The sequence below is a fragment of the Rhipicephalus microplus genome, chromosome X (assembly GCF_043290135.1).
Source record: "Rhipicephalus microplus isolate Deutch F79 chromosome X, USDA_Rmic, whole genome shotgun sequence".
In the NCBI taxonomy this organism is placed as follows: Eukaryota; Metazoa; Arthropoda; class Arachnida; order Ixodida; family Ixodidae; genus Rhipicephalus; species Rhipicephalus microplus.
Window position 1 is genome coordinate 458,694,947 of NC_134710.1, and position 25,473 is coordinate 458,720,419.

Here is a 25,473-nt window from a genome sequence, read left to right on the forward strand (position 1 = left end):
AACGTCCCAAAACCACTGATGATTATGAGAGACGCCGTAGTAACCATTATAGGAATATGAGAGACGCTGTAGTGGAGGGCTCCGGAAATTCGGACCACCTGGGGTTCTTTAACGTGCACCCAAATCTGAACACACGGGCCTACAACATTTCCGCGTCCATCGGAAATGCAGCCGCCGCAGCCGGGATACGAACCACCCATCGCCTTGAGTTCTACACCTTATCACCTCTGAGGCGGGCGCGCACACCTGTTTCAGAGCAATGCTCTTTGTTTTTGAAAAAAAAACTGCCAGATGGCTGTCATGTCTCACGTGTGACGTGACTTGATGCGGTCGTGCGCCTCCGCTGCACGCTCGAGGCACTTTAACGCAGCCCCTTAAGAATAGATACCATTAACTGATTTTCTTGAGCATAACATCAAATAAATACTTTGTCCACTCTCTCCGCACGCAATACTATCGTCTTTCAACGACATTTGCAGAATAAATTCAGATACGGGGCCATTTTTTTATATGATCAAGAGCTCCGACTTCGCCGCACAGCTTCGGGCCGTTCAGAGGGCCCACCACTCCCGGTCAGGTACAGCCACGTGCCTGTACCAATGTCGCCCCTGAGGAGCATACTAAATTCTGTTGTATGTCTCTCTGCCTGTTGTTTTCACGCAAATTGTCGGATCATAACTGTCTAGCTGAAACTGTTTCCGAGCTACTTCCTTTAACAATACCTTCGAACCTCCTTGTCTTGTTGGATATTGTAAAATCTGTCCTAAGAGTAGTGGATGAACAAACTTTTTTATATTACCTCGGAACTCACTCCAGCGCTTTTAAACGCCACTCCCACGCCGGAACAGAAAGACCAAGTCTCGCAGCTGCATCGCGGGCCTGTATGATGGCCTATCGCTCTACATTGGGGCCAGATCGGATAATAGCAGCCTCACACTTGGTCGGCGTCGAAAGTTCACCACCGCTTAACGCCGGGCACCATAATATTGCAAAATATTTCTGCCATATTCTCCTTTTTAATTATTTTAAGCGCACTCTTCCTTTGGCTTTTCTAGTTGGCAACATTGTGAAATAAATAAATACATAAATAAAATATTCTGCACAGTTTGGTCTATGATGACGACCGCTGCTTCCATGGGTACCGCGATGTTCCTTCTATTGTGCACGTTTTGAGGTATCCTTCTTAATCCAAAAAATAGCTTTTGTTAAATATGTCCGAAGCTCGGATCGAGCACGTATCCACAGTGGCTCCCATTGTATTTGTATTGGTGCAAAAATCGTTAAAGAACCCCAGGTGGTCGAAATTTCCGGAGCCCTCCACTACGGCGTCTCTCATAATCATATGGTGGTTTTGGAACGTTAAACCCCACATACCACATACCAAAATAGCTGATTTCTTTTAAAAGTTCTGTTTCTTGTTAAGATGAATGTTATGGTGTGAACGGTGAAAAATATCGCAATGATGCTTACCACTGACTCCTCTCTTCTTGTATGATCAGATGCACGAAACAAGTTACATGACGCAGTGAAAATACAATGTAGAACCTTCGGCCTTACGTGAACACGTTATGAGGAACTGCTCCCAAATCAATTCGTGGCGCAGTTAGCGAAATGCGCCATTCGGATGTCCTTTGGATCGCCGATGGCGATAAGGATGCGGTCCAGGAAGAGCTGCTCTGCATTTTCGGGGTATGGCCCCACCGGGGCCTTCCTGCACCACGGGGCGGCTAGCGATGAGCTCGACTACTATAAACGGCGCAGTCGGCGATCAGCGCGTGACGTCATGGGGCGGAAGATTGAGCAGCGGGAACTGGTCACGCGGCCGAGCACGCTGGAGAAACGGGCGCCTTTTTGTGCGGCTCTGCAGAGCGGAGCGGTCGGCCGTTCCGTCGGGGCCTTCGGTAGTGTTGGCATCGGTGAGTTTTGCTTCATTTGTTTTCACTCTCTTCATGGGGCGAAGATTTAAGGCACTTTCGTGTGCTCTAAAGCCTTTTGTTTTTTACAGGTTGTGAAGTTTCTCTGTATTCAGTAGCTTTGCTAAACTGTTCGTTGGAATATTGGCACCTTTTTGTAGAGCCGACCAACTGTTGTGAATTGCACAAGGAGTTCAATGCTTAATGTCGGCGCAGTGTAGCACCGAGCACTTTACAAATGGTGTGAATCGTCCTGCGTTTTTTTTTTCTTGTTATCGTTCAACAGTACGGCCGTTGCGCGATGTCATGTGTTGCTGTTACACGGCGAATTATCCAGCATCCTTCTATTTCGCTCGTTATTTCCTTTCAGGCTTCAGTTTCAGTCAATACATCAGGGGCAGGGATTACTGTTTTATATACAACTCACGTGTACTGCTTGTGTACTGATTTAAATTTCTTGTCAATCTTTTTACTGAAAATAAGTCCCTGATGACGCGAAGACTGAAAAACCGATTTGTGGCATCAAGGTCGTAAAAAAAAGTACGGGCAGGCATTTCTCGAAACTATGTGATCTTCGAATTCATAGCACTATGCCAGACTGACTGCTATGAAGACGATGCGTTATAGCAAGTGCCATGATAGGCGCAATATTCATTGCTAAATCCTAGGGAATGAAAGAAATTTATCAACGCGAATTAGTTTTGCAAAAACGTGGATCCAAATTATTAAAATTACCGATTGTAATTCACTCGAATTTATAGGGACATACAGTACTGTAGCCGTGCCAAAATTAAATGCAATGCAAGTTTTTGTAGGTGAGATCAGGCGTCTCTAGTGACGACAATAGTCAAACAAAATCCTCATTTTTTTGTATTTCAGCCCGAAATTCCTTGAAATGTTTATATCTTAAAAAAATGGCATAATAATTATTCTGGTCATACGCCGAAGGGCAATTTGAACTCAGAATTTTTATAACATTCCATGCTTCTTTAGGAAGTTTTGATTGTATTTTCTGATGCAAGCGACGATATTTCTTCAAAACACTGCTCGAATGAGGTTACAAGGAAAAATGGCACAATTCTTATGTTTTGTCATTTTCGTCCAGAATTTTGCATTTTGTTTTGTGCGGAAGGAAAATACCCCATAGGGGGAAGTTATACGATAAAGTTGACAAATACAAGTCATGCATATAAGGGCACCACAACGGCATTTTCGCAAATGAATAACTGTATTTTCGCTGGCGAAACATTACGTTATTGTACAGATAGCACACACTACTCAATTTTCACTCTTTCTCATCACTGCACCTCACATAGACCATCAATGCGTCTTCTCATTCCGGGCTTGCCTCTATTTTTGTGCGTTTTCAAATCGCCAGAATTTCACTTGATCCACAATTTAGAGGATACTTTCTGTTACATTGGTAGTTTCAGGTTCAGGTTTTTGTTAGAGATTAACAAAATATTCGATATTTAACTGAATATATATTTCTAGTTACCATCTGAATATTTAAATCATGACAGTAAGTTCTACGGGTTCTAAAAGAACGATAAGATCAGCTGGTGGTCAATTTTTGTTATGATATAAAGAGATTGTAAACAAAGGGCATAATTTTTGGTGGGTCCAGCTGTCGTCATCTTTATATAATGTCATGCTTATAGCAAGCCTAAATAGGAGCACACATTCGTGCTCCTATTTGTGCATGCTACTTCAAGCAGTGCACGAAATGTTGATGGAAGATGTGAAGTGTGTTTTATGACATTGCTGTAGTGATTGTGCTCACGAAAGCATGCCTACTTTTCTACCCTAACCATAAACAAGTCTATTTATTGATGTCACAGACGTACAATCTCAGCCTCAGGGCTTTGTTCCTGTGTCAAATTTTCTGCACAAAAAGACATGCTTTCTGCGCAAAAGTAGTCCTAAGTGCAAACAGCTGTGATGCAAATTACACATGTCACTCCATCGAGGATGCCGCAGTAGCATCTATCCTGCCTTATTGGCTAAAAAGCATCACCTCTGGAACATTAAAATCTTAAAGTAGACTAAAATGAGCATGGTATAGGGAACATAACTCGAAGCTTCCGGCTGTCGTATAATTATTATGACATTGATACAGATGATTTAATATGGAGGACCAATCCACTTGTCGAAGGTAGGGACCAAACCTAGACCTTGCGAACCACAATGGCAAGAAGTGAGAGCGTTCCACATTCGCCGTTTTGCCTGCCAACGGAGTGAGCTAACACTCGCCGGACTATAAAAATACGAAATAAGGTGAATCAGAATGCGACCGCCGCTGTAGCTCAATGGGTAGAACATCGGACGCCTTATCCGTAGGTTGAAGGTTCTGTCCCTGATGGCGACAAACTGATTTTCTTCCCCTTGATTCCTTCCTATTCAAGTAGTAACTACCAATGTACAGTTTAATGCTAGAAATAATTCTGGCTGAACTTTATCTTCACTGTCTGTAGGTTTCAGTAGATTGTGGCCAACAAAAAACGAGCCTTCAATGTATCCTACTCTTTTCATTCTCTGCGTCAGAAAAGCGCACAGACACCGTCTGAGAAGCCCAGCTTTTCGCTCATCATTTTTCAAGAAGGGAGCGCATATGTATTATGGGAATTGCCTCAAGAACCGAAAGAAAACCATTTTAATATAAACGAAGGTCGGTCTGCAGACAGCGACACTAAAGAAGGCAACACTCCGTTTTTTTTTCTGATGACGCCCTGCCAACTAACTCTATTTTCTGGCACTTTCGCAACGATGTAGTACAGAACATAACCCGAGACTAATGTCACCAGTGTTCATTACTGGCCTTCTTGCTAACCATGTATTGTTTTACATTTGCGAGATGGTGACGATGTTAGCAGTGGCAGAATGATATTTACATGAATGAATACTTTGTTCTATTGTTCTGTGGATGGATATATAAAAGCTTTATTGTGGCCGTTTAGGACACCTATCGGCGCGCAGGCATCTACTGCCACTTATGCACGTAACTCCACCGCGACGCATCCCGTCGAACAGTTTGTGAATTTTTATGAGAGTTACGGCAGCGAAGAAGCGCATCCCTGCGAAAAGTGTTGCTTTCATCGCCTCGTAACGCGCAAAGCAGCCGGAGCTTGTGATGTGAGTTCGCTAATTTATTGCATATTGCATGTGCAGTTGTTCAATTTTCGAGGTGAATCTTATGATCGGGTACGAAGCTTGGGTAGTCAATACAACTAAGAGAATTTATGACGCGACGCACCGTGTGAAACTATGGATCGTTCTTTGCAGTTAGAAAGCACGTGCGTGAACCACTCATAATTCAATTGAACTTACCTATCGCACAAGTTGTCAAATGGCAGACCATGAAGCAAGAAGGTCAATTGATTTGAGTTATATGTGAGATTTAACGTCCTAAAGCCACCATATGATTACGAGAGACATCGTAGTGCAGGGCTCCGGAAATTTTGACCACCTGGGGTTCTTAAACGTGCACCCAAATCTGAAAACACGGGCCTACAACTTACTACCTTCATCGGAAAAGCAGCCACCGCAGCCGGGATTTGATCCCGCGACCTGCGGCTCAGCAGCTGAGTACCTTAGCCACTAGACCACCGCGGTGGGGCTGAAGCAAGAGGTTCCTGGGAACACATTTCACGTCAACGGAGAGCATGCTTCGGTCATTTGATACCTGGCGTTTCGAACGTATGCATGCGCTCTGTTGTAATTTTTTTCCTGCAGTTGGTTATCACTTGCACTAAATTTCGCCTGACAGTATTCATACATCGGAATACTAGTGTCGCGGTAGTATATGCACAGTCCTCTAAAGCTGAAATTGGCATTCCAATTTACTTGTTGCTGGAGTTACATCTGTGTTTAACCATAATGAAGCATGAATCCCTTTATTGGGCGAAATCAAAAATGCATCTTTGATGGCCTCCCTGAATAATTCAGGATAGAAAGTTCTTGCCTTTATCAGGATCCCGCGTTAGAATTTGTGTTTAAGCTTCTAAGGAGGAGACGAGCACTTTATTGTGAGCACACTGTCAGTTGTCATCATCCACAAACTACCCTGTATGTGTGTATTAGCGTAATTGGCTACGTGCATATCTTTAGAAACAATGAAGCACATGGCTGGGCTTCTGGAGTGGCAGACGAGCAGGAAGTGAAAATGGAATCGGAAGAAATTCTGAAAACAATTGAATAATTTTTAATTTTGTGTTCCTGATTATAAATAGCACAACCACCATTATTGAAAGTGTGTTTTTTATACAGAAACATGTTACAAGCACGCGAGCATACAGACTTTGAGCGCCCGGCCGGCCGCTTCAGCTGCCATTTTGAAAAGAAGTACAGAGAGACCAATTCCGTAATGACACCCAACAGCAATGATGCAGGCTAGGTCCTTTTGCTATAGCCCCGCCACGGTGATCTAGTTGCTAAGGTGCTCGGCTCCTGACGCGTAGGTCGCGGGATCAAATCGCGGCTGTGGCGGCTGCATTTCCGATGGAGGCGGAAACGTTGTAGGCCCGTGTATTCAGATTTGGGTGCACGTTAAAGAACCCCAGGTGGTCGAAATTTCCGGAGCCCTCCACTACGGCTTCTTTCATAATCATTTGATGGTTTCAGAACGTTAAACCCCTCAAATCACATCAAATCACACAATCTTTTGCTATAGTTGAAGCAACAGAAGCTAGCCGCAATGAGAGCTAGCAGCTACGGACATCAACAGCGTCCACAGCCATGCGCTCCGTCAATCTACACAAGTCATTTTATATGTAATGAAAAAGGCTTCAGTCACAAACGTCAACCAATAAACAGTGGCTGTGGAGTGAGTGTAAAAAAAAACATTGGTATTTTTTCTGTTGACCATTGAAAAACTTGTGGTACAAAAAAATTACAAAGGGCTGCAATAGAGCTTACAGTGTAGATGACTTATATTTATACCTTACTGATTATCTTAAATGAACGGCTTTCTTTAAGTTTTACCCAATTCAGAAATTGCAGCGAACAATGCCATATACTATAATATTGTTTTTTTTTGAAAAGATTCATGAACCACATCTGGTGCTTGGTGAAAAAAAGACATTCACTGAATAACTGCTGCTGCTTCAACAGCCCTGACATATTTGCCGCGAGAGCATCTACTGGAGAGACTAACGCTTCGATAGTTTTGACGCCACAGATAGCATACGCGCGCTCGCCTTGCTCTGTAGTAGTTGTGGAATACGGCATTCGGGTGAAACTGTGCTGTGCGAAGTTCGAATACCGATTCTGAAGCTCATATTTGCCACTAGCAGATAATATAGCTAAAACGTAGTGCTAGGTTGGTTGCAAGCAGCTGATCAGCTTGGTATAGGTTCGATGCCGCGGTGCCAAGCGTATCCGACAGATCCCGCTGTAAGTTTTCATCATTACCCCAAATATTGTAAAATGCTCAACACTCTGCTGGTGAAGCTTAACATGGAAAAAGACAGCAACGCTAATTTTCGGATCTGCAGTAAGGACTTTCACGACGAAAGTTTTCTATATGCCGCCACAGCTAAAATGTTCTGTATTAGCTACTCGCAAGCGCTTTGGATAACTTATCGCAGGCGTTTGTTGAAGAATTATGTGACGCTGGAGAATGACCAATGCGCTGTAACACGTGGCCCACCGACATTTCGCTACCGGCCCGCAAACTACACATGACTGTCATAGCCTCTCGGTTCTTTCAAAGTTTCCTAATGAGTATGTTGAGCAGCTACTGAAACATTAGTCACGGGCATTTTTTTTGTTAGGCCCAACATGCACTCGTTATGCGTTGAAACATATCCGTGGAACAGAAACTATGTACCTTTCAGAAGCGGCGTACAGATTTTAGTCATCTTGGAAATTGGTAGCGACGTGTTTCATGAATTATGACCCAGTATGCTCTTCAGAAACTCGAGAAGAAGATAAGGGGAAAAGGCATGTTCCAAATGGTAACGTTAGATAACAAAATGTTCAAGCTGCCCCCCCCCCTCCCTCTTTCCGCACTCTAGCCTTCTTCACTGTCCCTGTTCTCGTGAGGCTTGCATTCATGACTACAGCCCGCTAGATCACGAGAAGTTGAGACCCCTGCTGTAAATAGGCGAAATAAGTAAAAAAAATGAACCCGCGTATCAAACATCTCACCGAAAAAACTAACTTCGATGCGTTGCCGACTTGTGCAAGGGAAGGTGAAACGCAATCATATCAGTGGTAAAAAACAAAAGCGATACGCTTATGATCGTCAATCAGATCAGAGCACTACCAAAGAGAGGAGTGAATGGAAAATCGGTCATTATGAAACAGTTGATTTTACGCTAGCATTGGAGCTAATGAGAACTAACATCGACACGTTACTGACAAGAGCAAACCAAGGCGAGAAGTAAGGGTACCTTTCCTAAATGCATCAGTACCACAAAGAAAAGAAAACAAAAGACGAGCGATGATCTTCAATCAGATGGCAGCACGAATAAATGAGTTGTGAATCGTAAGTCGTCTTTTTACAGATCCCAGTAGCACTTCGAAGCATGGCAGGCGATTCACACCGCTCAACAATCCCACATGTAAGTTGACAACAGTGCATGTACATCGCATATATGGCGTGCATTACTGTTCAGTGGCACGTTCTGTTCATTCCTAGAAGTTCAGCCATTTGTTTTATGAAATGTCTGATTACACTTACGTTACGAGGAAAGTATTTTCCGATATTTTAGCAATTAGCTTTCACGACACCAATTGCATCGTTCCCCAAGGCGTCAGCTGTCTTCTGGTCACAATTTTACGATACAAATTAGACACGAGAGTGCCACCTGGAGAATCAAATCGTGGTTTGCTTGTCCGTATCATAAGACTACGCCGCTTCTTTGGGTAATGACTCTCAGAACAAAAGAAAACACGCATGGTGTCCAAAACAAAAGCGCATGTTCACGAAAGCACAATCAATGCGATGTTCTAGCAGATGACACAACCCGGCATTCTATGAGTGGCTCCACCTCGTAGGAGGCGCCCGGTATGTAATCGAGGCCAATATTGCAAGAGTGGGTGCCATGGAAAGTTCAACAGAGCAACGCGAGGTTTCCGCTTTCTCAACAGCCATTTTTTCAAGCAGAGGCTTCTACGCACACTTTACGGCGCCTTGTCGTAGAGGTCTTTCTACACAACAAATTGTTGTTAGGGCATTCTTTTCTTCTTCTTCTGGCATGACAAAGTTGGGACATGAGCTGGCAGTCGGTAGTCTCTACAAAAAAAAAGAAAAGGTAGCTGGAAAGATGGCGGAATAAACCACGCTGTGTTTCGTAACCGCGTCTCAGAGTTGCATTTACTGGTGACCCCGGACTACGAACGCGATCTTCCATGGAGCAGCGTGAGAATCTCCTCGGCCTCAACTATGTTACCGCTGCCACTGCATCTGGCTAGGTACCCACTTCCGGTATTGTTGGAGGTACCACTGTCTTAACGCTATCGCAACGGTGGCTTGCCGATTTTTCCTTATGGTTCATTTATTTCTAGAACCAGTTCCGCATTCATCGCATCACATCAGAGGTTCGCAAGCATAAGCTAATTATTGAAGCGTTGCCGCCACAGGCATTCAGCAACTTCTGTGCAACGAAGAGCTCGGGGACCACCGTCCCACACAGCTTCTACGTCACTTGCAATACCTGCTTGGGGACCAGCCGGCCTTCTCGAAAACATTCATACTACGTGAAATGTTTCTTTAGCGCCTTCCACCTTCCGTGCGAATGGCTCTTGGCCCCACTCGGGATAAGACTCTGTCGGAGCTGGCAGAAACGGCTGATGACATAATGGACGTTTATCCGACAGTCATAAACCTGAAGCAGATTCCCTTCGAAAAATGATCAAAAATCTCACAGCTTAAGTAGCCAATTTGCGTCTGCAATTGCTGAGCAACCTCCTGCAAATCTGCAAACGACCAACCTTCTCCACACCGACTATCTATCACCTCGCCTGCTTAGCAACGGCCCCTCCACCAACCCGATCACTGCTTTTCATCGCAGACAACATGCTACTATCACAGGCGTTTTCGTGCCTTGGCTGGCAAATGTGTGCCATCCGGCTCATGGCGCGTGGGAAACGCTCAGGCCGATTGTCATTGACAGCAGCGGGTAATTAAGGCCACTAATGCAGCCGCCTCTTCCACATCACCAACAGAACCACAAGTCTTTGCTTGCTGGTGGACACTGGAGCAGAAGTCAGCATAATCTCTGCTCGAAAACTGACAGATGTCTCCACAAGAAGTCAACATATTTACAAGCGATCAATTACTCTGTCACTGCAGCTTACGGACAGAGGTCTATGAACCTTGATCTAGGTCTCAAAAAGAAACTACAGTGTTTATCTAGGATAGCAGATCTACGCCACGCAGTCTTAGGCGCCATTTCCTTAAGGAATTTCCATCTGCTCGTAGATATGAACCGCTTTCGCCTGGTAGATAGCTATACTGGTTTATCGGTCAATGGTTTTCTGTCACGCGCTGCGGCGCTCAACCCCACTTTCATGAAATTGCCTACTTCCCCATATACAGCTCTCCTCAGCAACTTTCCGGAGATTACTACGCAGTCTCGAATGAATAAGACTCCCAAGCATACTGTGACAACTGCATCGTTACCAAAGGACCACCTGTCCACTGCCACCCTCGCCGACTTGGCCCTGATAAACTTCCAATTGCTCGCAACGAACTCGAGCATAAGTTACAGCTGCAGTGCATCCGTCTGTTATCAAGATTGTGGTCGTCGGCGCTAAACATGGTTCTCAAAAAGAACAATGACTAGTGGCTCTGTGGTAATTATCGGGCTCTCAATGCAGTCACCATTTCAGATCGATACATGTTACCCAATATTCAGGACTGCACTGCATTTTTAACCAGCGCAACCGTAGACTCCCTAATTTATCTCGTGAAAGCTTATCATCAGATTCTCGTTTATTCTTCTGACATTGGCAAAACTGCAATAATTACCCCGTTTGAGTTCTATGAGTATTAGCGAATCACTTTAGGTTTGAGAAACGCAGCTCAGACACTTCAGCGTTTCATAGACGAAGTCACAAGAGGCTCGCCATTTTGTTTCGCCTTCGGTGGCAGCCAGACAATCTTCTGGCTGCCAGCAAGGACGCTGAAACGCACAAGGCACATCTCCGTGAGCTTTTCACTCGACTGCGTCATTAAGCCCTGGTCATCAATGACGAAAAGTGTCAGTTTAGTTTGTCGGAGATAGTGTTCCTTGGACATCAAATCACTAAAGATGGCATCACTCCTTTACCTGACAACGTTAAAGCCATCATCCATTACCCGCTTCCAAGGTCCACACGTAGTCTGCGACGTTTTCTAGGACTCGTCAATTTTTATCGCCGCTCCAACTCTACATGCTCTACACTGATGCAGCCTCTGGAAGCACTACTCTCGTCTTCGAAAGCCCGAGTCAGCCGTACTTCCCTGGGACACGGTCACGGATCACGCTTCTGCCGCTGTAACGACCAAACTCGCCCAGGCCACCCTCCTGCACCACCCTTCACCAACTGCTCTTACTAGTCTTATGGTGAACGCTTCTTCAGAAGCAGTTGGATCATCATCGATGGATGAATGGCGCATGTGCTCCAATTTCCTTCTTTTCGTGCAAATTACGCGACACTGAGTGTCGATAAAGTACTCTCGGGTGGGAGCTCCTCGCGGCCTACCTTGCGGTGAAGCATTTCAGGTTCTTCCCTGAAGGGCGACAATTTGCCATTCTTACTGACCACAAGCCAGTTGTTTCGGCCTTACGTTCCTGCAGTGCTACGCACACTCCTCGAGAGATTCGACACCTTGCTTTCATTGCCAAATTCTCAACAGACATATGTTATATCAAAGGCAGCTTGAACAGTGCAGCGGATGCTCAAAGTCGTATTACCATCAATGCCATGACCGGCACCACCGATCTTTCATTGTCTTCGCTCACAGAGGCACAGAGATTAGACGATGAGCTTCCACGACTACGATCCTCTATCTCTCTCCGACTGAAACAAGTTAACTTTCCCGACGATGACGCCACTCTCTGGTGCGATGTTTCACGCAACTGCACTCGTATATATGTTCCTTGACAACTGCGTCATGCTGTTTTTGACACCTTCATCTTAATCTGCCATCTAGGCGTAAGAGCGACGCAAAACCATGTCTCTGAACGCTATAGCTGTCCGCGCATACGCGCTAACATTCGTGGCTGGGCTCGCACTCACACAGCGTGTCAGCTTATGAAGGTACGATGACACACCAAGCATCCTTCGGAAAAATTTCCTCTCCCTGATGCACGTTTCGACACCATTCATTTGGACATTGTCGGCCCTTTACCTTCATGCCAGGGACATACAAACTTTATTACGTGCATTGACAGGTACACTAGGTGGCCTGAATCAGCCCCAATACCTGACGTCATGGCAAAAACAGTTTTGGCAGCAACAAATAAATTGAAACACCCGTAAAGCAGAAAGGGCCTTTGAATTTCTGCGCTGGTTTTGCAATAAGAGTTTAGGGATGTGCAGGGATAGGTTACTTATGATATACAAACTTTACGTACGCCTGATTCTGGAGTTCGGTTGCGTTCTGTTTTCCGGAAGTGCTGTGTACGAATTAACACCTCTTATATTGCTAGAAAGGCAAGCTCTGCGGCTGTGTCTCGGGCTACCTAGGTGTGTCGCAAATGGCGTGTTTTATTTGGAAGCTCGAATCATTCCACTTGATGCTAGACTTCGGCAGCTTACCGTGCAAACACTTTAAAACTGTATAATGCGCCCCTCTCCTGTTCACAGACCGTTTTCATCAAATATCCAGTTTTCTCCTTTGAGCACCCGTGGTGTCGGTATAAAAGACCCCAAGTCCTTTTCGTCGAGCCTCTGTTATCAAATCTTCGCGTTTCACTGCAGCATTTCACTCGCAAAACCCTATGCTCGGTGCCAGCTGACTTAATTTTCAATGACCTGTTTTCCGAAAAATGCCAAGTTACTTCCAAAGCATGTTCTGGAGGGCCTCCTTCAAGACCATCTCAGTCATTTTCCCAATTACGTAGTAATTTCGACGAATCCAACGCAAAATCTTCAGAAGACTGGAGTAGGTTTTTTTTCTCATCAGCTTAGTCTTTTGCCCTCCGATTGCCTGACTTCACAACAATTTATCTCATAAAATTCCTGGCTATTACATCGGCTCTTCAAAAACTAAGTTCTCAGCAATCAAAAGCTATTATTATTTCAAATTCTTTGTCTGTTTGTACACATCTAACGTCCGCAAAGCAGTCACTCTTCTCAGGATATTTTGGTCTCTCGTTCAGCATAGCCTATCAGAAGTTGGGTTTATTTGGGTCCCGGGCATGCTGGAATTTCACTAAATGAAATTGCTGATTCGCTCGCTTCGGCATTTTTAAATTTCCCGGTGGTGCTAGTAGCTCAACAGTTTCCTTTGATTTCTGCCGAACGATTCAAATGCCTGTTAATCTTAAAAATCAGCGAAACATCGCTCCTACAGTCTGAAGAATTTCGGCACTAGCAATTCACATGGAACACCGCAAAATGCCTTTCCCGTCAATGTGAGGTGACTCCCACAAGCTTTCGCTGTAGAATTTCTCGGCAAAATATTTATCTCCACAAATCAGGATTTTTATTAACTAACCTATGTGCAGTTTGCAATGAACCGGAAATATTAGATCAATTTTTTCTCACATGCCACCGCTTCACCTCACTGTGCCGAATAATTCTTGAGCGACCGATTGGTATGCTCGGAATGCCAGTAAATACATCCACCCTTTTATCCTTCGGAGTCATTCAGTTGGGTGCGGGCCGCAGTGCTATTCTGTTAGCGCTACATAAATTCATTCAGGCAACAGGAAGAATACGTTGCTAGTGGTACTGCCAGATATATCCAATTCTTTGTCCCCCTTGTTCATTCTTGCTAATTTGTTTTATATATTCTGGTTTATCGAATTCTTCCACACTTTTTCAGGTTTTTCAAAGGAACTATAATATTGTTCTTATATAATTTCTCTGTTTTTTTTAGCAGCGCTGTATAAAAAATTTCCATTATAAGGCACAGTGTGGCCTATTCCCCTTGTGGGTATGAGCCAAGATTGTCTAGGTGACAAGACAAGGCAATTACATCAGCTGTCATAATAACAGATTCCCTACTCTGTGTGCGGCACTTTCTGTTGCTGCTGATAATCACGTAACAAACGCGTTCCGTGCACTAGTACCCGCACATTTGAGAAAAGTACGATTGCTTTGGGTGCCTGGACATAAAGTTTTGTTTCTAAATGAAATAGCCGATTCCTTAGCTAAGTCATCAATCAGCGAACCAATTCTACCGCTCTGTCCATCATCCGCTTATGGGACTGCTGCTCTATTCCGCAGACGTACGCTTATGCAAGTCTTTAAAGGTTCAGCACTAACAAACTCTACAGAATATCGCCATTTATTATATCCCTGGTGAAGAGACTTTTGCCGCACTCGAAAGCAAGAAGTAGCTATCACAACGCTGCGTTGCCGGGTACCAAATCTAAATTTCTACAAACACAGGTCTGCTCAGGCACCTTCGCCTCTGTGAGCATTCTGTGATGAACTGGAAACAATAGACCATTTCTTTTTGTCCTGCAGGCGGTTTACCTCATTACTAAAAACCCTATTAGAAATACCTTTACGTGGTATTGGTATGGACTTATCTCTGCCTGTCATTTTGTCTTTTGGAGCTTCTATTTCTGGTTTCTCTAATGCGACAGTATGCGCGGCCGTGCGGGACTATATTGATGAAACTAATAGGTTGACTAATTAACCAGTTTCGTTATCCTAACATGTCCACATAATTACATACGTATAGAATCAGATTATTGCTCTATTCTAAGAATAAATTCGTTTATGTAAATGTTTGTATGCATTACATTAAGCACAACACTTTCCTAGGCTATCGGTAATCTTTCTGTTAAACCTCGATCATTCCAAATCTGAATAGTAAATTTAAAAACCACTCGATTCTTGGCCAATCCCCCACAGTGGGTACGTGCCACTAACAATAGGAGAACAACAACAACAACAACAACAACAACAACAAGTTGCTCATACCTGTCTTGCTACCTAGATTAGCCGTTTTGGCATACCATCAACGGTGACTACTGATCGAGACAGACAGTTTGAGACAGCGCTTTTCACCTCTGTCACATCTCTACTAGGTTGTGTGCGCATTCGCACAACTTCGTATCATCTAGCATCAAATGGCATTGTAGAGAGACTCTATTGTCATCTAAAAGCAGCACTCGCCTCACAGCCTCCCGCCGAAGATTGGGTATCCCACCTCCCCATCGTACTTCTCAGCCTTCGTTCAACACTTCGGCCAGAACTTGCCTGCTCTGTAGCCGAGATAGTTCATGACTGCAAACTCCGTTTGCCTGGTGACCTCGCTAGCCCCGTTACTACGCAGAGTGTTCCGGATACATCTTGTTTCGTCCAGCATCTCCGGATCTTCATGTAATGCATGCGCCCATCACCTACTTCAGCGCACGCTAAGAACGATGTTTTTCTGCCGGTAAACCTACAGACATCATCACCTAATTTTTGCTGATGCGTCCCGCCGTGCTCTTCCCCTCTCTGTGACGGTCCTTTCCCCGTCATCAAACGTTCTGAACATCATTTTACAATCCTTCGTAATGGGCACGAAGACACAGTCAGCATTCAAAAGATCAAGTGAGCACCTATTCTGACAAACTCCGTCTGACAATTTTTTTCAAGTGCCCACGGTCCCTTGTCTGCCGAGGGGGGCCCATCTGTTGCGTACTTTAATTCTTTTAATGGCACAATAAACTTGGGGAATGAACTGGCAGTGAGCAGTCTCTACAAAAAAAAAGAAGTGGGAGTTCAAACAGTGGCGGAATAAACCGCGCTGTGTTTCGGATGCGCGTCTCAAAGTGTTACACTGTTATTAGTCAACATCTAGCAAAAAAAAAGAGTACTATGCAGAAATTACGCACTTCCTTCCCCAGGATGGCTCTACTCGGCAGGCGCCCTTTGCATAGTCTGCTTATGTCACGCAGTTTCAGCAATGTTACTCTCTGGAATTACACCTGTAGAGACAGATCCTAATTCATGATGCCACTCAAAGTCATGACGTGTGCTTCACCGAGCTACTTTCGTCCGTGTCGTCCCTGTCGTCTTGGTAGCTTTCAGCAGCGGCACAGAGGAAAAGCACTGTAAGCATCCAAGAAGTCCCTATAACTCTGCCTGGTATTGGCGAAATCGAAGAATTGTTTTGGTGAGGAGGTAAACACCTATACTGAGGTCTATCAATAATTTCTTAGAAAAACAGTCTTGCTTGCTGGATTTCGTACCAACTGGCTGTGCCCCCGCGATCTCCAACGACAGCGCAGCTCTGACCGACTGGCTCGCGCTACGTCATCTCCTGACGCCAAGAGCTCTCGCTGAGTGGTGCTCCGTCCTCGGACTTCTGCGACCATGTCAATCTTTCTTATACCTTCTCCTTAATTCCGTATGTGGCTGTCCCTGCAGCTCTCTCTTTTCTTGCTCCTCTCTCTATCTCTATACCTTTAATTTCTCCCTATCCTTTTTAATCCACCCTTACCCCCATCCCTTTCGTAGAACTGTGGAGTAGCCATCCATTGAGAGAGAGGCAGTAACGGAACTGTGCGTATTCCTTCCTTTTCCCCTTTCAAAAAGTCACTTATTCGAAAAGCGGGGCAGTGCTCCTGTATAGAAGCTTCCAGTGTTCGACGCAAATATCCAGAGGTGCCTTCTACTTCTATTTTTTAGGGGCGAAGCTCCTTAGAGCGTGGGCTGTGCGTCGCCTGTAGCCTGTATGTAGCCACCTCTAGTTTAGTTCTTGCAGTGTTCACTAGATGGTGGTACCGTCCCCTGTAGGTAGCCACCTCAAGTTTAGTTCTTGCAGTGTTCACTAGATGGCGGTACCGTCTCCTGTGTGTAGCCACCTCTCGTTTAGTTCTTGTAGTGTTTACTAGATGGCGGTACTTGTAGCTGATGATGAAAAGATGCAAGATGTTATAAACTAGGAAGCGGTACTTGTAGTTGATGAAAGACGCGAGATCTTATAAAATAGGAATGATGTCACATATGGCGCGTGTCATTGGTTGAAGGCAATCGTTCGATTTAGTGCGGCGACGTACGCTAGGGGGAGCGATGTAATAAAATCGAGTTTTTTTTTCTTTTGCCACCCCGTTGGGGAGGTGCGCGTACATTGAACACGCAAATTTTTGTAGTAGAGCTTGGACTTCCTTTTTTTTTTGTAGTGCAGAGCTCGAGTTTAGTAATTATCGAGTATAGGAACAATTGGTGTCAGAAAGGCATGGTTAAAAAGACTGTAAATTGTTCAGGATGTGGAGTGGGTTTGAAAGTGGACCCAAGCGTAGATGCGGATGGAGAAGAGGCTGACGCGAAGTGTAGGCAATGTGAGGTCGAGGAAAAAATGGAGAAAATGATGGTTGCCCAGAGTGAACTGCTGATGAGAATCGCCAAACTCGAGACTGCGTTGGCGACAGAGCAAGAAAAAACGAGGGCAATGGGAGAAAGACTGAAGTCCGCCGAGGAAGGGCTAGCGAAGCTGAACAAAGAAGCGGCCTGCGGAGAGAACAGTATAGAACCTGCAACCAGAACGATGGAGAAGGAAAAGCAAGCAAGCTTGGAAAAAACAGGTTTAGCCGGTTCAACTGTCGCAAGGCCCAGCTTCAGCGAGGTAGTGGTGGGGCAGGAAGGGAACAAAAGAGCCGGCGTCACAGGTGCAAGTAGCCCCCAGGTGCAGAACGCTCCAGCGGAAAAGTCACAGCATGTGATAATCGCCGGGGACTCAAATTTAAATCGATGCGCAGAAGCCATCAAAGAGAGGGTAAGAGGTGACAAGAGGGTTGTAGTAGGGGCGTTCCCAGGGCGCAAGCTGGAAGCAGTCATGAAGCAAGCGAGCGCAAAGCTCAAAACGACAGCTGATAGACGCAACCTCGTAATAATTTCAGGCGGTTTAAACGATGTCCTAAATGAAGATGCAGCAGGACTAGCAGCCACACTGGCGAAAGGCGTCGATGACATGCGCGCCACTTCTCCTAAGGTGCAGGTAGTGATATGCACAATACCGGAGGTACCGGTGCGTGATAGCAACCTGCAAAGAGCGGTGGTCAACGCAAACCAAGAGATATGGCGGTTGAGTCGGGAGAAAGGCTTTGAGGTGGTGGAAATAAACAGAGAGGTGCATAGGTGGGGGGGTTTTCAACGAGACAGAATCCACTTCGATGGGCGGCTAGGTCATGAGGTGGGTTGGCGACTTGCAGGACGCGCAGTAGCTTTTTTGGGGGGCAAGCGAGCCCTTCGGGGTGCAGGATAGCTAGTAACGAGGAAAACAACCAGGGAGACTCTTCGACAGGTGGTATGGACAGATACGATTCCAAAGTGGCACCAATATCTAAGATACGTAGAGTCCGGGGCATAAATAGACGTAGCCACGAGCGCCGAGCCAATTCAGACATAGGGTATATTAACATGCAGGGTGGTAGGAACAGGCTGAAGTGGGAAGAGATAGAGGAACAGCTAAGGGAAGAGAGGCCGATGGTATACGGTTTTGTAGAAACACATTTCAGGGACATGGAACAACCTCCGAACAATCCGGACTACGCGTGGGAGTATTGTAATAGAACAGAAGGCAGCAGAGAGGGGGGTGGTATTGGGGCATTCATTCATAAAAGTACAGACTGGCAAAGGGTCAAGCAGGAGTGCAAGGAACATTTATGGCTAAAAGGGAAAGTGGCAGGTCAAATGACACTCCTTGGTTTCGTGTACTTGTGGACGGGAGCAAAGGCCAGAGAGGAAAACCAGGCAATGGTAGAGTGTATATCAAAGGACATTCAGGAGTTAGGAAGAGAGTGCGAGATAATTATACTAGGAGACATGAATGCGCACATAGAAGATATAGATGGGTATACCGATCCGACAGGCAAAATGATCATGGATATGTGTGAAAGACTTGATTTGATCATTTGCAACAGTACCGAGAAGTGTGAAGGGCAAATAACATGGGAGGTAGGAAGGCTTCAGTCGACGATAGATTATGCACTGATGTCACATAGGATGTATGATAAGCTCAGGGAAATGCACATAGATGAAGGTGGCTCCAGAAGTCTGGGTAGCGATCACAAACGTATCAAGCTAAGTTTTGAAAGAGCAGTGAAAGTGGGAAGGAGACAAGATGAGCAACTACAGGAAAATTTTTATCCAGAAAGGCAAATTGAAATAGCCACTAAACAAATTGAGAAAGTAATCACGGAGGATAATAAGACAGTGTGGACATACACGAATCTAATAAAACTCTTTGAGATAGAGCTTGCTAAGACGCGTGACAAGTCACCCCGGAAAAGAAGACACAAACCCAAAAGTTGGTGGGATGAGGAAGTTAAGAGAGCCATAGCAAAACGTCAAGAAGCCTCTAGGGAACACAGACATGCTAAGCAGCGGGGTGAACCGATAGATGATGTGGAAAGAAAATGGGCAACCTTTCTAAGCTGTAGAAGGGATGCATCCCTTCTGATCAATGAAAAGATTAGAAGGAAGGGAGCTCAGTGGCTGGCAGAAGTACATAAAAAAGATAGAAAGGCAGCTGCGAAATTTTGGAACCATTTAAACTCCCTAAGAAATGAGACGAGCCTAGAGCAGAACTTTATAACTACAGCCCAAGGTGCTAGGCTAGAAGGGGACGAAGCTATTGAATATATAAGAACAAGGGTGACAGAAAAATTTCAACAAAGAAGTACTTTATGCACCACAATAGACAAAGACGAATCAAGTGGTGCAATGGCTCCATTTTCACAACAAGAGTGGGAAAGGGCTGAGAAAAGGGTTCCTAGTAGTACATCAACAGGCCCAGATGGCATTCCAATTAGGCTGATAAAAACATTAGGTCCGAAGTCTAAGCAGGCTTTGAGAGAGGCAGTGAGTACAATAATAATCGATGGTGAAGTTCCCGATGGATGGAAACTTAGCAGGATGAGCATGATCTATAAAGGAAAGGGGGACAAAGCTGACATAAACAACTACCGTCCTATAACAGTGACATCAGTGGTCTACAGGCTTGCGATGCAGATTATAAAGGAAAGACTGCAGGCGTGGATAGAGGATGAGGGGGTGCTGGGGGAACTGCAGAATGGGTTCCGGAAACACAGGAGGTTGGAAGACAATTTGTTCTCACTGACGCAGTGCATCGAAATAGCAGAAAAAGAACACAGACCCCTGTGGCTAGCATTTTTGGATATCAAGAGAGCGTACGATAGCGTGGTTCAAGAGGAATTGTGGGGAATACTGGACACACTAGGCGTGGAACATGTAGTCACTAATCTTTTAAAGGGTGTCTATAAAGGTAACAAGGTAGTTATAAAGTGGGAAAAACAGGTATCCAAGCCGGCAGAGGTAAAACGGGGGCTTAGGCAGGGGTGCCCTCTGTCACCCTTATTATTCATGATATACCTACAAGGATTAGAGGCAAAATTAGAGGGAAGTGGACTGGGCTTCAACCTCTCTTTAGTCAAACAAGGAAAACTTATTGATCAGGCACTACCAGCATTAATGTACGCAGATGATATAGTGCTGATGGCCAACAACAAGGAAGATTTGCAGAGATTGATGGACATCTGCGGTAATGAGGGAGATAGGTTAGATTTTAGATTCAGTAGGGAAAAATCAGCAGTCATGATTTTCAATGACAACGAAGGTAGTGAGCTTAGAATACAGGAGGTCACGCTAGAGATAACAGATAAATACAAATATCTGGGCGTATGGATAAGCAATGGGACCGAGTATCTGAGGGAACACGAAATATACGTGACGACTAAAGGTAACAGGAATGCAGCAGTCATGAAAAATAGGGCACTGTGGAATTACAATAGGTATGATGTTGTGAGAGGAATATGGAAAGGGGTCATGGTTCCTGGGCTGACGTTCAGCAATGCGGTCTTGTGCATGAGATCAGAAGTTCAAGCAAGATTAGAAATTAAGCAACGTGGAATAGGTAGGCTTGCTTGAGGAGCTCATGGGAATACACCAAATCAGGGAGTACAAGGTGATATGGGATGGACATCATTTGAGGGCAGGGAAGCTAGCAGCAAGATAAAATTTGAGAAGCGATTGAGAGAAATGGGGGAAGAGCGTTGGGCTAGGAAGGTTTTCAGCTACTTGTACATGAAGAATGTCGATACAAAATGGAGGAAGCGAACCAGGAAGTTGACTGGTAAATACTTAGAAAACAGCAGGTGGCCAAACCAAAAGGAACTATCGGTTAAGAAAAAAGTGAAGGAAACGGAGACTGACATGTGGAGAATGGGCATGATTAAGAAGTCCGCACTAGAGATCTATCGAAATTTTAAGCAGGAAATTGCCAAGGAAAGGATCTATGATAATACTCGGGGTAGTTCTCTACTGTTTGAGGCCAGGACGGGAGTACTGCGAACCAAGACATATCGGGCCAAATACGAAGGGGTCGACACAGTATGCAGTGCGTGTGGAGAGGAAGAAGAAACTGCCGAACACTTGATAATGTTCTGTAAAGGGCTTCACCCTATAGTTCAGGATGATGGCGCAGAGTTTTTCAAAGCACTGGGATTTAGGGACAGCGAGGGCAAAATAGACTTTAAGCGGGTAGACTTAACTAGAAGGAGGTTATCTGATTGGTGGCTAAAGTCAAGGCATGAGTGAAAATTAAACCCTTCACTGCGAAGTACGAATCCTCAACTTCATTATTTAAAGGAAAAAAAAAGATAAATGTAATGGTTAGTTCACTAAGTATTACGGCTAGGTGGCGTTAGCCACCGCCCGATCTAAAGGGTACAGCCACATCCATCCATCCATCCAGTGGGCAAAATGTACAGAGGATTCATGGTTTACCAGGTTTACCTCCGGAGCTTCGCCCACTCATCATCATTCACTTCGTGGATATGGCGGAATTTTTTTTCCTTTATATATCACTGAGATGGTACACAGCGTTATTCTAAATGAAATGCCATCTAACCAGTTTCAATGCAGAATATGCTCTAATACAAGCTATTCAAGCAGGAACAAAACAACTATAGGTCTCTGTGCGATCTTTTTAAAGAAGATGTTCACAGCTTTGATAAATTTGGTACTGATTGCCGAAGGCTCCAGCAGGCGCAAACATAGAAAATACTTTTTTAGGGGCGAAGCTCCTTAGGGCGTGGGCTGTGCGTCCCCTGTATGTAGCCACCTCTAGTTTAGTTCTTGCAGTGTTCACTAGATGGCGGTACCGTCCCCTGTATGTAGCAACCTCTAGTTTAGTTCTTGCAGTGTTCACTAGATGGCGGTATCGTCTCCTGTATGTAGCCACCTCTCGTTTAGTTCTTGCAGTGTTTACTAGATGGTGGTACTTGCAGCTGATGATGAAAACATGCAAGATGTTATAAACTAGAAAGCGGTACTTGTAGTTGATGAAAGACGCGAGATCTTATAAAATAGGAATGATGTCACATATGGCGCGTGTCATTGGTTGAAGGCAATCGTTCGATTTAGTGCGGCGACGTACGCTAGGGGGAGCGATGTAATAAAATCGAGTGGGCAAAATGTACAGAGGATTTATGGTTTACCAGATTTACCTCCGGACCTTCGCCCACTCATCATCATTCACTTCGTGGATATGGCGGAATTTTTTTAAGTAGGACACCGTTTTGTGGGTTAAACCTGAAAAATTGCTACAGACACGCAGACATTTTTGACAATAATAACTTATCCAATAAACTACCATCTTGAAAGGGTACTTTCAACGTTGGCATGAAATTTTTAATGCTCAGAGTCAACAATAGAAAGGAGCGCACTTGAGTATGCGGTAGCAATAACTATATGTATGCTTGCATCTATTACAACAAGCTTCAAGTTGATAGTACGAACAAATGTATGCGTTTTTATCAAAGTATTTGTGTATTTATGTCTACGTTTTCATGTTCAGAGATTATTTAGTCGAAATTAGATAATAATGTTGAAGTTAATATTAAGACCTTTATGTTTCGTCAAGAAAGAAAAGCTAGCAGAAGACCCCCGCCTCCGCCCTCCTCAAAAAGTGGACTTTTGTGAGTTTACAGAAATGCAAAAAAAATAAACTCCACAAACCGGGAACTTTCTCTATGAAGTATAAGGGTTTTTAGGTGGGCTTGTTGCCTAATCGAGCATTGTGAAAGAACAGTGCAGACTACGTGACGGAGAGCACTCTGGAAAAAAACACCGTAAAGTCTTCCATGTATAGTCAGTGCTAGGTCCTGTGTACCATGCCGCTTTTTTTTTGCTTTTTGTATTTCCGCAGTTCAAATTTCCTTGCGGTCGTCTACAGACCGAATTTCATGATTTATATCAATATTGTTAGCGTAATTTCCAGTATTGTTATCCTGCAAACTCAAAGTCGCAAAGCACGAAGTAGCGATCTTTTTAGGTTCATTTTTTTTTACACCTAACCGGAAAGACGTTCGCCACCCGAAGCTCGCGGGTTCGATTCCGGCTGAAGCGGCCACATTTCGTTGGAAGCAAAATGCTAAAGGCGCGTCGCGTGCTGTGCGATGACAGTGCACGTAAAGAACAACAGATGCTCTAATCTTTCGGACACCTCTACTGAGGCAGATTTCATAATCATATCGTGGTTTTGGGACGTATAACTCCAGATACTAGTATAGGAGACGACTGCTGACACAAAACAAGCTGCAATATTTTAGGAGAAAGCCTAAATATCAGTTTTATATATATTTTTTCGCAAACCCTGACGAAGACCGGTCCACCGGTTGAAACCGTTGGAGATAAAGTAAGAGAACCGCTAAGATGTGTTTCTTCTCTTCGCAAGTACGTTTTGCCCATTGGAAAAACTCCTCCCGGTGTATATATATATATATATATATATATATATATATATATATATATATATATATATATATATATATATATATATATATGAGCATCGAACGCGTAATTCGAAGGTCGTAGGTTTGATTCCTGCTCACAGTTGGTAATTTATCATCCCCTTTTCTTTCTTCTTTCTTCTTATTTACATTCCATTGGTTCTAATAACTTTCCCTGTACATTCCTTGGCATTACTGTCTGTTATATCTCATTAATATTGTGTTAAAACACGGAAAAACGAGCCCTTAGGTATACACTTCTTTCCCTTATATATATATATATATATATATATATATATATATATATATATATATATATATATATATATTTATATATATATATATATATATATATATATATATATATATATATATATATATGTGTGTGTGTGTGTGTGTGTGTGTGTGTGTGTGTGTGTGTGTGTGTGTGTGTGTGTGTTTGTGTGCGTGTGTGTGTGTTTGTGGGGGGGGGGGGATGGCTAATCATGACATTGTATTTACAGCAGTAAGTACAGCGTAAAAATTATGCACGCAAGGACGCATACACACAGAATGTATCAAAGCCATTTCCTTTCTGTATAGAAGCGAGCGCCTCAAAAAACTTGCTCTTGTTGTGTGTTTTTCTGCGTGTGTAATAAAAGTGGCTGGACGAGCGAACTGTGTTGGCTCAGAAAAGTGTCAATGCGCCGTAGGAAGCTGGGCTCAACCAGACTTTGCTTCATTCATCAAATTCAGCCACATGTCTAAATAATGCCACTACATGACTTACATGTGATACTTTTGCAAAGTAATTAAGCATTGAGAATTATTTTGTATTCAAGCAATCTGAAAGTTCAACACCATTATTATATAAGAGGCCTTAAGACGCGAAAAGACCGTTGTGGCACTACTAAAAAGGGCCGAGTTCTAAAATTCACGAGGACCTTCCTCTAGCGGCAGACGTGACTGCAGAAACGATAAAACTTTCGCCACGAGGATGCCATACGTTTAATGTTCGCTTCATTTAGGGCTGAACGAGACGCCATTTGCACTTCATCGTTTTAATTTGCAGAACCTCTTCACACGATCTCGAAATTGGGAACTTGCAGTCATGGCAATACTAGATGGGGATGGAAGGGGTGCTGTAGTCAGGTCTCACAAGAGTTTCATACATTATGATTTGTTCAGACTAATTTGAGAAGATCAAAATAGTTAATTAGTACTGAATTGCGAAACGAATGAATTGGTGTCTGCACCGGGTGTTATACATGACTCGTGACTAGAAGGTGCCGTGTAGATTAAAAAAAAACTACGGCTGACATTAAAGTGGTTAGATGGAGCAGTCATCGCAAGGTTGGCTGTGTGACCCGCCATACGAGTTAGACCATCAACGCATTGGCTGCAATAACAGTGCTGCATATAACTAGCTCTGCGTGAGGTTGCTTTGGTTGTGCCCGGCGCAATGCAACCGTTCAGTTCTCAAAGACGTACTTGGAGAAAAAACGTCCAAAGAGTATAGCTGTCCCATAACAGAATCAGTGTGATGCACTTGGACGCACCCAATAATTCATCAAAAGGCACAGTAGACCTCTTGGAAACACGCAGACTGCAACTGCTATAACGGCAGTAAAAAGCTCGAGAGATCCAGGGAAAATTCATGCTAACCACAG

At 44.2% G+C, this 25,473-nt stretch overlaps 1 protein-coding gene across 3 annotated transcripts in view; it reads left to right on the forward strand.

Annotated features, from left to right (window-relative positions):
• The first annotated feature begins 1,810 nt into the window (after positions 1-1,810).
• LOC119160843 (nose resistant to fluoxetine protein 6) overlaps positions 1,811-25,473 on the forward strand; it is a 202,331-nt gene continuing 178,668 nt past the window's right edge. For 2 of the 3 annotated variants that reach the window (XM_037413098.2, XM_075880667.1), the window contains exon 1: positions 1,811-1,916. The gene's annotated coding sequence lies outside the window, so the exon portion shown is untranslated. The remainder of the gene's footprint in view (positions 1,917-25,473) is intronic. The other variant, XM_075880666.1, reaches the window with a different exon arrangement.